The sequence below is a fragment of the Anguilla anguilla genome, chromosome 13 (genome assembly GCF_013347855.1).
Source record: "Anguilla anguilla isolate fAngAng1 chromosome 13, fAngAng1.pri, whole genome shotgun sequence".
Lineage (NCBI taxonomy): Eukaryota > Metazoa > Chordata > Actinopteri > Anguilliformes > Anguillidae > Anguilla > Anguilla anguilla.
This window is the reverse complement of record NC_049213.1, coordinates 26,703,294-26,717,584: the sequence shown is the minus strand read 5'-3', so window position 1 is coordinate 26,717,584 and position 14,291 is coordinate 26,703,294. Positions and strand designations below refer to the sequence as shown.

Here is a 14,291-nt window from a genome sequence, read left to right as displayed (position 1 = left end):
GACTTCACCAAAGTCATGTGGTTTATAGATTGAAATCTAATGTGTGCTGTTACCGCATAAATGCACACACACAGACCGCATCAGGTTACAAAATACCGTATTTCCCATTCCTTTTTGCAATGTATATGACAAGATTATTTGAATTTAGCATCTTGACTTTAATGTTAATATACTAAAGTGTAATTTGACAAGTGAAATAGACAGAACCAGGCCGTTCTACCCTTTCACTGCCAGGCATAATGCAGTATGTTTCATAATTCACTAAATGAGCACAGCAGCTGTGAAATGCGCGTGAATTTTTGTTCATTACAGGTCAGATTGTGGGGAAGCACATTGAACAGTATATGACAAAACCCTTTGTATATTCATATTTCTGATGCTATGTTGCAATAAAGTGTATAAGACCTATCTTTTTTCATGTTCATGCATCTCATTAGTAGCCTGTGCAGTGGTACCCATTTGTTGGCGCTTGCTGAAGTATTCCATTAGGCAGTTGAACATCTTACACCCTGACGAGAGTTGTGTGTCTGGCAGAAACATTTCTAATCGTTATTCTTGTTGTTGTGATTAGTATAATCATTATAAATAGAATAGTTGTTATAGCTTTATTATTATGTGATGATACCACTACTTTAGACTGGTCTATGCTTTCAATTTGAACAATGCTTACTTTCCTTCAGGCAGAGCCTGATTTTGACAAAACAACGTAGATGGGAAATGTGGTTTGTGACTGTGAAATGCATAGTCAACTGCAGTGGAGGTAAATGGTCATCAAATGTCCAGATGTAATTCACAAGGGCACTTGCTGTGTGACATTTGCAAATGCACTCATTTTACATTAGCTGTGTATCAATATGTCACCATAATGCAAAGTCATGGATGGAGGATTTAAGCAGTGATTTGAGGAAGTGGCAGCTTTTGATTTGGTGAAATGCAGGACTGATAAAAGCATTGTCCCCACTTGCTGTATACTGTATGTTGCTTTAGGAAACTGCCAAGGTCACTTTTATTTTTAGCCTACCAACATGTTCACCACACTTCTCCATACATCTGAAACTGCATTTTTCGAGGCCCTCAGATTGACCCAAGAAAAGGGTGCCGATAGTTGTTTGGTACTATGAGTTGTGTAATATATATCTGTAAGTCCGTTATAATGTACAACTGTTTTGTAAAATGTGTTTTAACACGCAGCCAAAGAGGTGGTTACTATCCAGTCAATACAATACAAATCTCATTCAGATGGCTTGTGCATTAAACAAAATAAGCAAATTTACGGACACCATCCATCAAGTTGTCTTAGGAACAGCAATGCCTGGGAACACTCCAATGAATTATGTCTGGCAGTCACACAATCTTCACATTTACCTGCAGAAAGCTTCGTAAAAAAAATGTAAAACAAAGAGCACTTCATTTCCATGTTCTCACCTGTTGAAGTAAAAAGTCTCCAAATATTCACAGCATGAATACACAGTTGAGGTCATGCATGAACAATGACATTTAATTAATTTTGTGTGTTCATGCATTCAGTGGAGATGACATTATTGTATGTAAAGAGTATCTGCTTGAAGGGTGAAGACCCAGCAATGGCCAGATGGGTCAATAGGAGTACAAGGATGAATCTTGCACAGATACATCCCTGAGGGTGCCAGAAACAATGGCCCCTTGACTCCTCTGCAGTCTGTTCAGCGTGACCAAATGGGGGAGGGTCAATCTGGGGCAGTACTGGCTGGAACAAGGGGCGTGAAAAAAATATGAGCTAGAATGTGAATAGTGGCAACATAGCCAATAGCCCAGTTTATGTTTAAAATGTAAACATCTCTATCGCTAAAACTGTATCTAAATTGAACGTATCCTGTCTGCTGCTGCAATAAAGCAATAGAAAACATAGAGTTAACCTGAACTGTGTAGCACTCAATTGTGGGGACAAGCATCCCATTTATACAGACTGCACAACTGCTGAACTGACTGAAACATATTGATATGTGGCACTTATTTTTGTCTTTAGTCTATAAAATTATAATTATTATAAATTTCTTGGTTTTCTCCAGACACATATCACCATGGCATAGTCAGAGCTTTGTAACGAAAACTCACAAGGTAATATAAAGCTGATCCATGCGAAGTCAGAAGTCATTTTTGCTGGTGCAAGTGTTAAATAGTCCTATGAATCTCTTCATGTTATGTACAGTATATGTACCACCATATACCTTTTTGTTCAATTAATTATATGAGCATAGTACTGAATATAGTTTAAAATATTCAATGATTGTCTACGGATGTGAAAAAAGGCTGATGACCCCATGCTTCCATAGTTGTACATTGACCAAAAATAGTCAATAGTAGGAAATGTTTATGTCTAGTTAATTAGGCTCAAATAAGTGACCAGATTACATTACATTTTATTTGGCAGATTTTATCCAAAATGACTTACAATAAGTGCATACCGAAGTGCATACCGAAGGTGGTTGGAACAACTACGGAACACAGGCGGAATAGGGTACAGTTCTCATAAAGTATGAGTTATCTATTGCCATGTTCTAGTCAAGGCTAGTTCACACAGTAAGCATTGGCTGAGTCAGTAAAGTTATGGTAAGTCATAAACTAGAAGTGAGGTATGATTACAAGAGATATGATAAAGAGATACAACATCAAGATGAAGGTAGTGTAACATGAAAGTGATAGATGAAGAACCAGGGGCATCATGAAAGTGCTAGAAGACCTAGATACAAGTGTCACATGAGAGAGACTGGGTCTACTGGATAGGACGAGTAGTGCTAGAGTTAGTCAAGGTACAGTCTGACCAGATGTGTCATCAGACCACAGCGGAGAATTGGCAGTGACTGAGTGGTTTGTAGAAGGATAGGGAGCTAGGGTGGAGAAGCTGACAGCGCAGTGACGTAAGACTGATGTAGGCACTTTGTCATGCTCCGTCCATGGGAGGTAGCCGCAGCGTAGCTTACCCATTGGGAAAATGTCGCAGCTATGTTACCATCTGCGAAATCAGATTTATGATTATCAAGCAAAATATTTCTGATTGAGAGCAAAGAAATAAATATTGCAAAGAAAAATGAAAAAAAAGTGAAACTTTTGAGTTCGGAAAAAAAGGTAAAATATAGCGAGAAATTTTTTCTATGCCTGTGCAAACTATCTGTTTTGTTTGGTACCTGATACAATGTTTTGTTTGATACTGCTGACAGAAATCCGATTCTATAGCAGAGCAATGGTAAGCAACACAGCCGCGATACCTTCCCAATCGGCATACTGCCTTCACGCTATGAGACTACCTCCCACAGAGGGAAAGCAACAGAGCACCTACATCGGCCCTATGTCACTTTTCTAACTGCTCTGTCAGGTCGCATGAAATAGACAAGGAGTCATCATCGAGTACTGAAGACTCAGCATCAGTAAATAGTTTTGTATCTAGACCAGGCACAACATTGAGACTAAGCACAAGCTTTGCATTAAACATTGAAGAATAATAGATGACACGCAATATAAGACATTTATATTGTATTTTCGTTACAATATATGTGTAATGTTTTAGTGGGCATGCTGCAAAGATCAGTGTATTCAACTTATAAACAAAGTTACAGGTTATAATTTCAGTACTGTCTACTGAGGTAAATAGTCCTCATATATTTTACTATAAACATGATACGCATCAGGTTGTTTGCTAATAATATAGTGTAAAATGAGGTTTAACATAATTTAGCTGTTTCTCCTTGAAGCTCTAAGTGCTGCCCCTGTAACAAAGTATGGCTGTCTCAAAGCACAAAAAGTGGCTATTCTTTCACTTAAACAAGAAATGGCCAGCGTCATACATCAACTCTGCAAATTGATCTAAATTCTTTCAATGCATCAGTAAGCAGATGTTTTCTTTTAAATATTGTATCTCAACACAAGAAGTGGAGAGCTTGATTCTCACAGTCACTAGAGAAAGAGAGGGACAGAGAGAGGGGGGGGGAGGGAATAGAGACAGAGAGAGCATGTACAGGCGGCTGTTTGTGTGAGTGTCAGACGTGTCTGCCTCCGGCCAGCTGTGTCCAGGGTGTCACAGCTGGCTGTGGCTGGGCATAGCCACTAGAGCAGCTGCCTGTGGTCAGTGGAGAACGGGTGCAGAGTGTGGGAATACTGCATGCAGGATAACTAGAACTGAGTTCAGCCTTGATGGCTGTTTAATGATGGGTCATTGTTTGACCTGAAAAACTTTTAAAGACAAATTTATTAAAAGACACAAATACCAGCATTTGAGAGTGAATCCCTTTGGCTTATGATTAATCAAGCATCCCTGAAAACACCGAAACCCACAAGCTCATGTGACTGTCTGCCATTGTCACATCCACCATATTTTTTTATGTTAAAATATTCATTGGGTCCCTGCAGCTGTGCTCATGAAGCAGAATCAAAGGTTGTTTGCCTGTTCGGCTCCAGTGAAAGTGACCGTTAGGATCAATGGCTAATGCTCGCTTCATATTCCATGGTGGTGCATGGGAAATTGGTTTTCTGTAAATCTTAATCAATGGCCTGATAATGGGGTGGATGCAAATGTGTTTGGCATTCTTTTATTTATTTTTTTATAATTGTCATTTATGCACTGGCTGCTTCCCTGCATGTGTCTGCAGTCCCTTTTAACCGTTTCAATTAGTCTGCCGGACCAAAATTAATTCTCATTTAAATTTTGGGTTCTTGAGTGATATTGCCCATCCATTAATGAATGTGAATCATCCTGATCCTGATGCACAATTAATCTTTTTTTTTCTAAGCTGATTTTGAAAGACTCTTGTTGTCAGTGAACCTTTTTGCGTTTTTTTCATAATATATGCAGATTAGAGCTATTGTCCTCTCAGAATATTTCAGAGTATTGTTTTGTATTACGGTATACCTACCTCATAGTAGCAGCAGTGCTCCAATTCGAAAAAAAAAAAATTGAAAGAGCCTTGTGCCTTTCTTTAATAATTTATAATATTTATTGTATAAAACCAGATCTGCTCTATGTCTGAGCAGAGGTGATGAGGTAAAACAATCACACCATCTGTTTGCTAGTTCCTTTCACAATTGACCTGATGAAATTAGCCAAGGCGTCTCTGTGGCCCTCCTTTGTCTGGACAACCACTTCCAGGAATCAAACCATAAGGGTGAGCTGGACACTGACTTCATTTGATCCACGTTAAGAGAAACATTCTTTCAATGGAGATGGGGTCAGTATTTCAATAGTCTTTATGCCACTTATGGGCTGCGTCTTTCTGGATAAGATGGTGACTGATGGTGAATGATGGCTAATCTTGTTGAGAACAGTGAATGGTGAAGGATTATGCATCGTCATGCATGGTCTCAAATGGTGGCGCATGATGCTGGGTGAAGGTTAATGGTGTACATGACTGAAAATAATGGTGATTAGTTGTAAATGATGATGTGAATTGTCAATAGGCGGATAATGACTAATTATGGCAAATGCTAGCTACTGAATTTGAATGATGGCAAATGGTGGTGAATTATGGTGAATGCATATATGTGAATAATGATGGACAGTGCTGAATAGCAGGAAATGGTGTTGAATTATAATGATGGTTATAAGTGGTGAATGACTGTACATGATGGTGAAATACATGCTGTACTCTTGTTCTGGACCCTAATCTTCAATTATGTGTCCACATGTTGAACTGCATCATCTCCCAACTCTCATGAGCTCCTCATGGCAGACAAAACGGACCACTTCACAAGGCTTTATTATTAATGACTTTACTGCCAACACAGGCTGAGCTGCATTAAGCCCCTCTTTTATTTGTGTCAATGGAAATGTGGAAGAGGCATGAGAAATGGTGTCGTAAATCAGTAGTAATAGGTTCTGTATCTGTGTGACCTCAAACCAATAAAACTCTGTCCGGGCAACGCAACCTGGGACACATTTGTCAAAGGTGTTTCGGTCTGTTCTCTCTAAATATAAAGTGTATAAACTGATAACGATCAGGACCAAGGCAAAGCGTCAGGTCACCCTAGTGGCTGGGAAGCCTGTCCAAGGTGCCTTTGAAAACCTGAGTGTGTGAGCACCTACGCGATAGAGAGATGCTGTGATATGCAAATCCATTAGGATTCTGCTCCAGAGCGCGTTGCTGCTATCACCATTGGAGTCCCTGCAGCTGCTGTTTATGCTACAAAAGGGCCAAGCCCGGCCTGCATAATTCATGAAAACAAGGTGTACGCGCTAAACGATGAGGGAGACTTGGGTTGAATTTTTATGGCTTCTCAGTGGACTCCAGCGAAGCTGTGAATGGGTACCTACAGAAAATGAGAGCTCAGTCATGGGAATGAGTCATTTCAGACACGCGTGCGTACTCATACAGAAATAAAATCCCAATCAGGTGATTTGATCACACTGAGCGCACATGCAGTACAGCTACACAACACAAAGCCCGACCAATTAGAGAAGCAATGGGAACTACACACATACAGAGGAAAATACTTCATTAATTAATTAAATGCAAATGCAGTCCACCTGACCATCTACTTACAAAAGACCTTAGGCACATGCATTTGACAAAGCTGATAATGAAAGATATGGAGGATAAACTTATTAGAATGTCATTTACAGATCTACTGCGATACAGATTTTGCATACGATGCAAGCTCATTATGGTAACATCGACAGTTGGTCAACTAATATAAAGATATAAGGTAGATTACATGCAATTTACTTCCTATTGTCAGACTGTAAGAGTGGAAAGAGAAATGATTGGTTGACAGAATAAAAGCATATGTGGATATTGGCTAGTTTAGCTATAAAAGCTGGCTTGAAAAATTGACTCTCGATAAACAATTGCTCTTATGTGTTTTCATGAGTAAACACTAGCCATCGAGACATCACTGTAGTATGAGCACAAATCCCATAGAGGGACTATTATTGTTCTCTGACAGCTCTGGAAGAACAGCACTGCATCATGGGAATTAACAACTCTTAACTGGACTACCCCTGGGATGACTGGGACCTCCTTCACCTCAGTATCAGTCTGCAGTTACCTTGACACCTTACTGTTTGTGTTAACAGGATCCCTTCTCTATATTTACTCTTTACCGACACCAGCCTCTCCCATCCTCTGACCTTTGACCTTTCAGTTTGCTGTAGTAAACAGATAGTATCACGAGTTTTGCTATCTCAACCTTTTTATTTGGCCATATGGTCTCTGTATCTCAGTAGGTACAGGATCTTTCTTTAGAATATATCTCTTTGTGATTGCATAACTGCATAGTAAAATCTCCATAATTAGTGGAGCACTTTCAACGCAGTGTCTTTTGTTCACTTTGTTCAATGATTTGTGGATGCATTGATTTCCCTATTTCTCAAAGCAAGGGAACATGCATTAGTATATACAGGTAACAAGATGCAAGAGTGAGTTGTTTTTCTAATGCCTGAAATGACGCTGTATGTGACAACATATTATGAATCTCCCTTTTTTGTGCATGGAAAGTTCACTGCCAATAAGGTTCCATTTAAAACATACGCCACGTGCCAGAGCGTATGCTATTAATTATTCAGGGCAGTGTTTTCGCTCAGGGAGCCATTTTAAAGCAGCCGATTACCTGCCCCTGTTTTCTGCACACAGTTATGACAATCCCACAGAAATGCTTTTGTACACACAGATTATCACGTAACCTCCCATTTTCATTCGATTTTTGTTAAACATACAAATGAAGCCTTGCATATTTTGGCTTCTTCATGGATACAGTCTCTTTAATGTGGTCCTGTGCTTAGATTGCAACGTATTATCAGCTGAACATCTACTGTAACAGCAGGCATTTTGCTGGCCTTTATTTACCAAAGTCTCACATTTGGCAAGGTATGAAGTTTCCTAAATGGAAATATAGAGCATGATTTATATTTAGCCACCAAAAGGGAAAGGTAAGCATAGCACTATTTTACTGTACGACTGGGTATATTTTTGAAAGATAATCTATCTGCATTTAGCCCCATAAATGGGCCAGTCTTTGTTTTCCAACAGTATGCGTTTGTCTCAAAGGACAGTAGACCCACTTCTGGAACAATGAACATGTGATGCACGGCAACTACATCCAAGAACTAAATCCCACCCAACCAGTTCATATATTTCTAATCTACCCCCACACTTCTTATTTGTATTTCTTTTATTTATTTCAAAGGCATTGGCCATTTGTGAGACTAAGTTACAATACTTGGTTCTTCATTTGGGATTTCATCAGCTTTCTGGCATTTCACAGCGTATGATAAACACAGACAGAGCCAGCGCTAGGCCATTGTACTGCCCAGCGAGTGGAGCAGATGCTGAAAACCGGCAGAGAGAGAGCTTTGAAACAAAACAGCCGTGATGAACAACTGCTTTGTGGCCATTGTGTGCCTTTTGGTGGAGAACAGATGCGGTGTTACCCTTTACGGGAGGTACCTGGTACAGTGTCACTGTTGGTTCATCTCTGGGGGGGTGGGTTGTGCCCCAGGGTCTGTGAACTGACGCTGGATTAGATGACAGAGAGAGAGGAGATGCAGCTGCCCTCCATTGTTGCTGTGTTTACCCAGACCTGCCTTGCAGCGCCACTGTCGTTGTCACGGTGAGCGACGGACTGTGCTTTGTGTGGGGACCATAGACCTCGCGGTATTTACATTGCATGGTGACTGAAACTGAAAAGCACTTCCTGGCTCTGCTGCTTTGTTCTTATTTGGAAAGTACACAGCTTTAACCTGCAGCTCGCTGTAGAAATACAGCCTGCTGTTTCAGTGTTTCAGTACACCTGCTGATTGTGTTTATTGCACTATATCTGTGATGTTTTGATTGGAATTTTTGGTTAAACTGCTGGATCAGTCCAGATATTTGTTATCTGGATCTGTCAACATTTGCTAAAAAAATCCCATTGCATATAAAACCCTGTGATCCTGAGAACAAGACATCAGAATCATCTTCACAGCCCTGTCACATCAACACAAGGAACCATCTATAAAAGGATCGCGTCAGGGTGTCCTGCATTTCAAATAGCCAGACAAATGGAGACCCAACCTACTTTTCTATACAGTATATCTTTTGGTCAAGGTTATCTTTCACATTAAAGCATCCACGCTAATAGATAGTGATGTCTTCCTCCCTTGTGGTTATGTAAGAGCTGAGGGGAGAGTGCTTCACAGAGCATTGAGCATGCTGTATGCTGAGGAGGAATTCAGGCACTGAACACACTGTCGCTGCTCGCATATACATTATATACTAATAGTATTTTCTGCATGTGCGAGCAGCGACAGTGTGTTGTGAATACAGATAATGCTGTGATGCTGAAATTTTGCATTGCATTCTTGGTCCTGCTCTTATTCTCTGCAATTCTTTTGAAAAACAGACACCCACACCCATCAGTGCTAACAGACAGCTCAAAGCAGTAAATGAAGAGGGAAGAGAGTCTGTGTGACTGTTTGGTGATAAGAGAGAGAGAGAGAGAGAGAGAGAGAGAGAGATGTGTGTGTGTGTGTGTTTGTGTGTTTGCAGTGGACAATGCCAGCTAGCAGCTGAACACTATCTCTTCTCTTTGTCAACCATCTTTAATCTGGGATTACGCATCCATTTGCTTTTTCTCATCAGTTATGTAACCAACCCGCGAGAGCCAGTCCCTGTGCCAGTTTGAGTGAGGGAGAGGGAGGAAGGCAGAAAGAAGGGCACAGACTGTGTGCAGCGTCCTAACTCTATTTCAGGGCCCATATTCTTCATGATTGGAGACCTGGGAAAGGCACCCTTTTGTAAATGAATTGGTAATTGCTTTTTTCCTCTCCCCCAGTGAAATCATCTGTGAGGCGATTAGGCAGATTAAGAAACATGCAGCCTCCGCTGAAATTCACCATTCTGAGTGTACCCACCGCTTCTCAAATGCAATTACATGCCGCGCAGTCAAACTGGACTGCCTGCCTGACTGGGCGTGGACAGTGGACTGTGGCAGCGCACACACGTCACTGGCCCTCTGAATGCTTGTGTCATCACTCACCCAGGGGTGGGTGTGTCTAAACCATATGCATCATCAGACTGGATCATTAATCCTGTCAGATAAGCATTAGGCCTTTATTTTTCACCATGTAAAGCTGTGGCTAGATAGTGTAAAATATTGCTTCCATTTACTTTTTGGATGTTTTGGTTTGAAAGCATACCTGATTTGTGATTGTAAATTCTGTTTAGATGGATCTTATTTGCTGTGTTCTACTATGTAAGAACTGAATTTATAATGTTAAATTTATCCCTTGGAAATTGGAGATCAACATGATAAGCACTATTTACAGTAGTATTGGTTTTTTAAAAATTAAAAATGGGGGGCTGCAGAGGCAAAGCAGAATTACAAAGGATTTAAATACGTTTTTTTCTACAATACTTAGATTAATGCAGTGTAGATCAGTGCAATGTACAATTAGACAATTTTATATGCACACACACACACACACACACACACACACAGACGCATACACACATATGTACACGAGTGCACACACACACACACCGTCTCTGTTTCTATGTACATTTGTGCAAAACTGCCTGGGTCAGTTGCAACATGCATATGAGGCTTGATCATCACTGGCACTTGCTGGACAGCTTGCAGATGGCAGCTGCTCAGTCCACACCCTGTGACACCAGATGGGAGCCAGCACATAGTCTCCTCTCTCTCTCTCTCTCTCTCTCTCTTTCTGTGTTGTTACAAAACAGTCACACAGGGTCTGTTGTCTCCTCACTTACCACTTACTGCTGTGAGTAAGTGAGGACAGAAGAGGCACACACATGTACACACTCAAGCACAAACAAACACACACACACACACACATATGCGCGTACACACACACACGCACACAATTACATCCCTTTTCCCCAGAGCCACATACACACACACACAAATGTACGTGTGTGTGTGTGCGTGTGTGTGTGTGAGTGTGTGGGAAGGGGGGCATGTAATTGTGTGTGTGAGTGTGTGTGATTGTGCACTTCTGTTCTTGTGTGTATGTGATATCCTTGCCAAATGAAAAGATCAATGGTTCCTTTGTCTTCTTCTGAATGCAAATTACCTAGTAAGTGTGGTATTTTGCCCAGTGAATAAATATCAATTTGTGCAGAAAATGAGACTGGGTTTGATCAGGATCACAGAGACTTGCTGATGTTATAAATCCATGGTGGATTTCTGTTCAGGTTTATTCAGAGCCCTATCTTTGCAGTCTGGTCACCTGTAACCCCAGCATTGGCTGCAAATATGAGACTTAACACCTTGTCAGACTGTGGGATATGGTCAAAAAAGAAATGCTGCGATATAATTCTACTCCTTAAACATGGATAAAAAGCTCCTGAGTGGCACATTCAGCTAAACACTAGTTCACAGTGCAGTGATGCACCCATTGGTCAGCTATCAACTCCTGACTGCCCACTGAGCGATGGTCTTTGTGTAGCCCAAGAAGGGAGAGGTTTTATCAAAAACGCAAAGCTATGATCTGCCTGTTTTTACCAGCAGAACACAGACATTTACTTCCCACTGCTGTGTGTAACCTGCTGGCTGTGAAAAAAAACACTCATTTGAAGGAATAGTCAACCCCCTGCACAGGGGATTATTAGGTTTAATCTATTAAATTATCGCATTACATAAACTGTCTGCTGGATCTTTAGGGGGGCTGGGAGCTTGCAGAATGCAGTGTACTCAGTGAATGGATGGTGTGGAACATGAAAAAGTGTCTGAATTTCTTTGCAGAATTCATGAATCGTGATAGTGCTACAATATACTGTGCATGGAAGCCATTCAGAGCAGAATCAGTATGGACACCATAATTTAACACAAAGCTGAGGATCTGGCCATTTCTTAAAGTTTTTTAAAAGTTTTTTTAGGGCACCACTTCAGTTATATGATTATATTGTTATGTCCGGTCTCAGAGATACTACCCCTTTCTGTTCGCTATATCATTGAGAGCAAGAAATGTCAACTTTGAAAAATGCACATTGCTTATCTGTTGTTATTCTGATGTGTGTTTCTGGTTTTGTTGCACTGCCGGGAAACATTCCTCTTCTACAAACCTGCATGTTGTTTTTTTATTCTGAAATCTCTCCCATGAAGATAATTCTGAGTTTACATTTAAAAGGAAAAATGAAAGTGAAATAAAAAATATTTAGCCTAGCGTGGACGCCGAAGTGAAGTGAGTCCCTTGTTAACCGTTACCTTGTATTTATTTGTAGCCCACCGTGCTGGGCAATGCAGTCTAATCCCATGGGCTATAAAACTGTGCTGGAACGCCATGCGCGTGTGGCAGAAGGACCCGTGTGCCTGTTAATGCAGTGATGGATGGGGATTTGGGGGGGAGGAGGGTGGGTACGGCCAGGGCAGGAGAGACAAATTGAAGGAAAGATCCAGGATGGAAGTGGTGAAATGAGGAATGCTCAGCAGCTCTTCAGCAGCTTTCAAGTGGCGAGGTCACTCCGAAGCTGCAGCCAGGGCGGCTTCAGCGTCTCATTACGTAATGGCGGCATCCGCGGCCAGGACTGACTTTAAGTCTCCATTAAACTATTAAGCTTATTGCCCAGCTAAGCCAGCTGTTCTCCTACCGCGGCTAAGATTTACAGGCCTCCAGGCATGGATAGCACAGGTTAAATGTCAACGGTTCACAATGCTAATTTTAATTGTTTTTTTTAAAAACACCATTCAGCTTTGTATATTTTCCACATCAGAAAATAAATGTATGCATCTTTCATACTTTTCACATGCCTTTTTGAAAGGTAGATTTTGCTCCTGTTTCAATGAAGTTTAATTGTGATACAGGCAAAAAAAGCTATTTGAACCTTAATTAAAGCAAAATGAACATCTCCATACCTTTTGACCCTTTAGCCCTTCAGCAGCATCTTGGCAATCAAGGAAATCCTGTATGGCTTCTTCCTCATCAGTGTTCATTGTAGACATCTATGCAATGTTTGCTGTCGATTTGGTCTGTGATTAGTGGATTATTCAATTTAATCCTGACAGATAACCAATTAAATCCAGTGATGATACCATTACCGGAGTTTAAAACAAAGATAAAATAACTGCAAGCCCAATAGCAGATTCATCAGTGATGTTCCAAATGCAATGCAGTCTCTGTGAAGCACATTTCAAATGAACATTTGTTTTATGAAAATGAATTCCACCCAGTCACATAATATGTTGCGCTGGCACTGTAACTTTCAGCCCCATCGCTGCTGTGAATGTGCTCTGTTGTAACGGGGCATTCGAGCTGTGGGCAGTGAATCAGTGGTAGGTGATGGAGAGGTCATGCCCCTCTCCTGCACAGTGCCTTTCTGACCCCAGGCTTAAGGAGGGTAATGAGGTGGCTGAGTTCTCTCACACTGAGGCGCAGTAATGTGTTGTGTGAGGAAGGAGACCAGGGGCGCATGGAAGAATATCCAGATGGCCCGAGACTCTCTGAGGCAATCGGTTACACGCAGGGCTTGAAACCGAAAATGGAAACAAAAATGAAAACCAGAAACGAAAGGCATTTTTGCAGGAACAAACAAAACAAACAAAAGCCGAAACAAAATCAACATTACTGTTAAAAAAAGTTAAACATTTTGGTAATTCAGGTTGTTTTGTTCCATGCAATTTCACAAATGCTTACATCATGTCTCCCTACATGGCGGCGTAAAATTGTGCCGGCGGCAGAAATGTTTAATTTCTAGATTGCTAGGCAGTTTGATTTGGCGAGAGTAACTTTCTGGCTTGCTGGACACAATGGATTGTTTTCATCCAAGTGGATCTGCAGAGTGTAAATTTAAGAAACAGAGAAGTTTGGCTCAGCAGCACTTCTGCAGATGGTTAGAAGACCTTGCATCAGTTATTTTTTTATTTACTGCTGCTACCTGCTAACACTACACCACTTCTGCGAGTAGCTTGCCAACTAGTAGGCCTCTACACACCCCACAATGAGACAGCAATGTCTGGGTGCGCATTAGTTTATTGATAGCTGAGTCAGACCTTGTCAGGAAGCTGGAATTTGAGGATAGCCTATCGTGATAGCTGAGACACATTTTATTTATATCATGGTGGTGGTATTTTGCATGGACTAATATATTGTTATGCACATGTTTTGACTATGCATGTGGTTTACTTTTATGAATAGGCCAGTTAGTGCATGTTATTGCAATAAGTTCAGGCCATTTTTAACGTTAGGATACTGTTAAAGTTATCTAAATGGATTTGTTTGAATGATGTTGATTCGTATCTCTCAGCAGGGATTGAAGTTACCATCCATTTATATTCAAGTCAATTGTTGAATGGGAATTATGCAGTTTATAAAGCCTGTATTTCAG

The 14,291-nt window shown here is 40.8% G+C and overlaps 1 protein-coding gene across 18 annotated transcripts in view; it reads left to right on the top strand.

The window, feature by feature from the left end:
* cadpsa (Ca2+-dependent activator protein for secretion a) overlaps positions 1–14,291 on the top strand; it is a 100,034-nt gene that overhangs the window by 1,236 nt on the left and 84,507 nt on the right. The window lies entirely within an intron of this gene.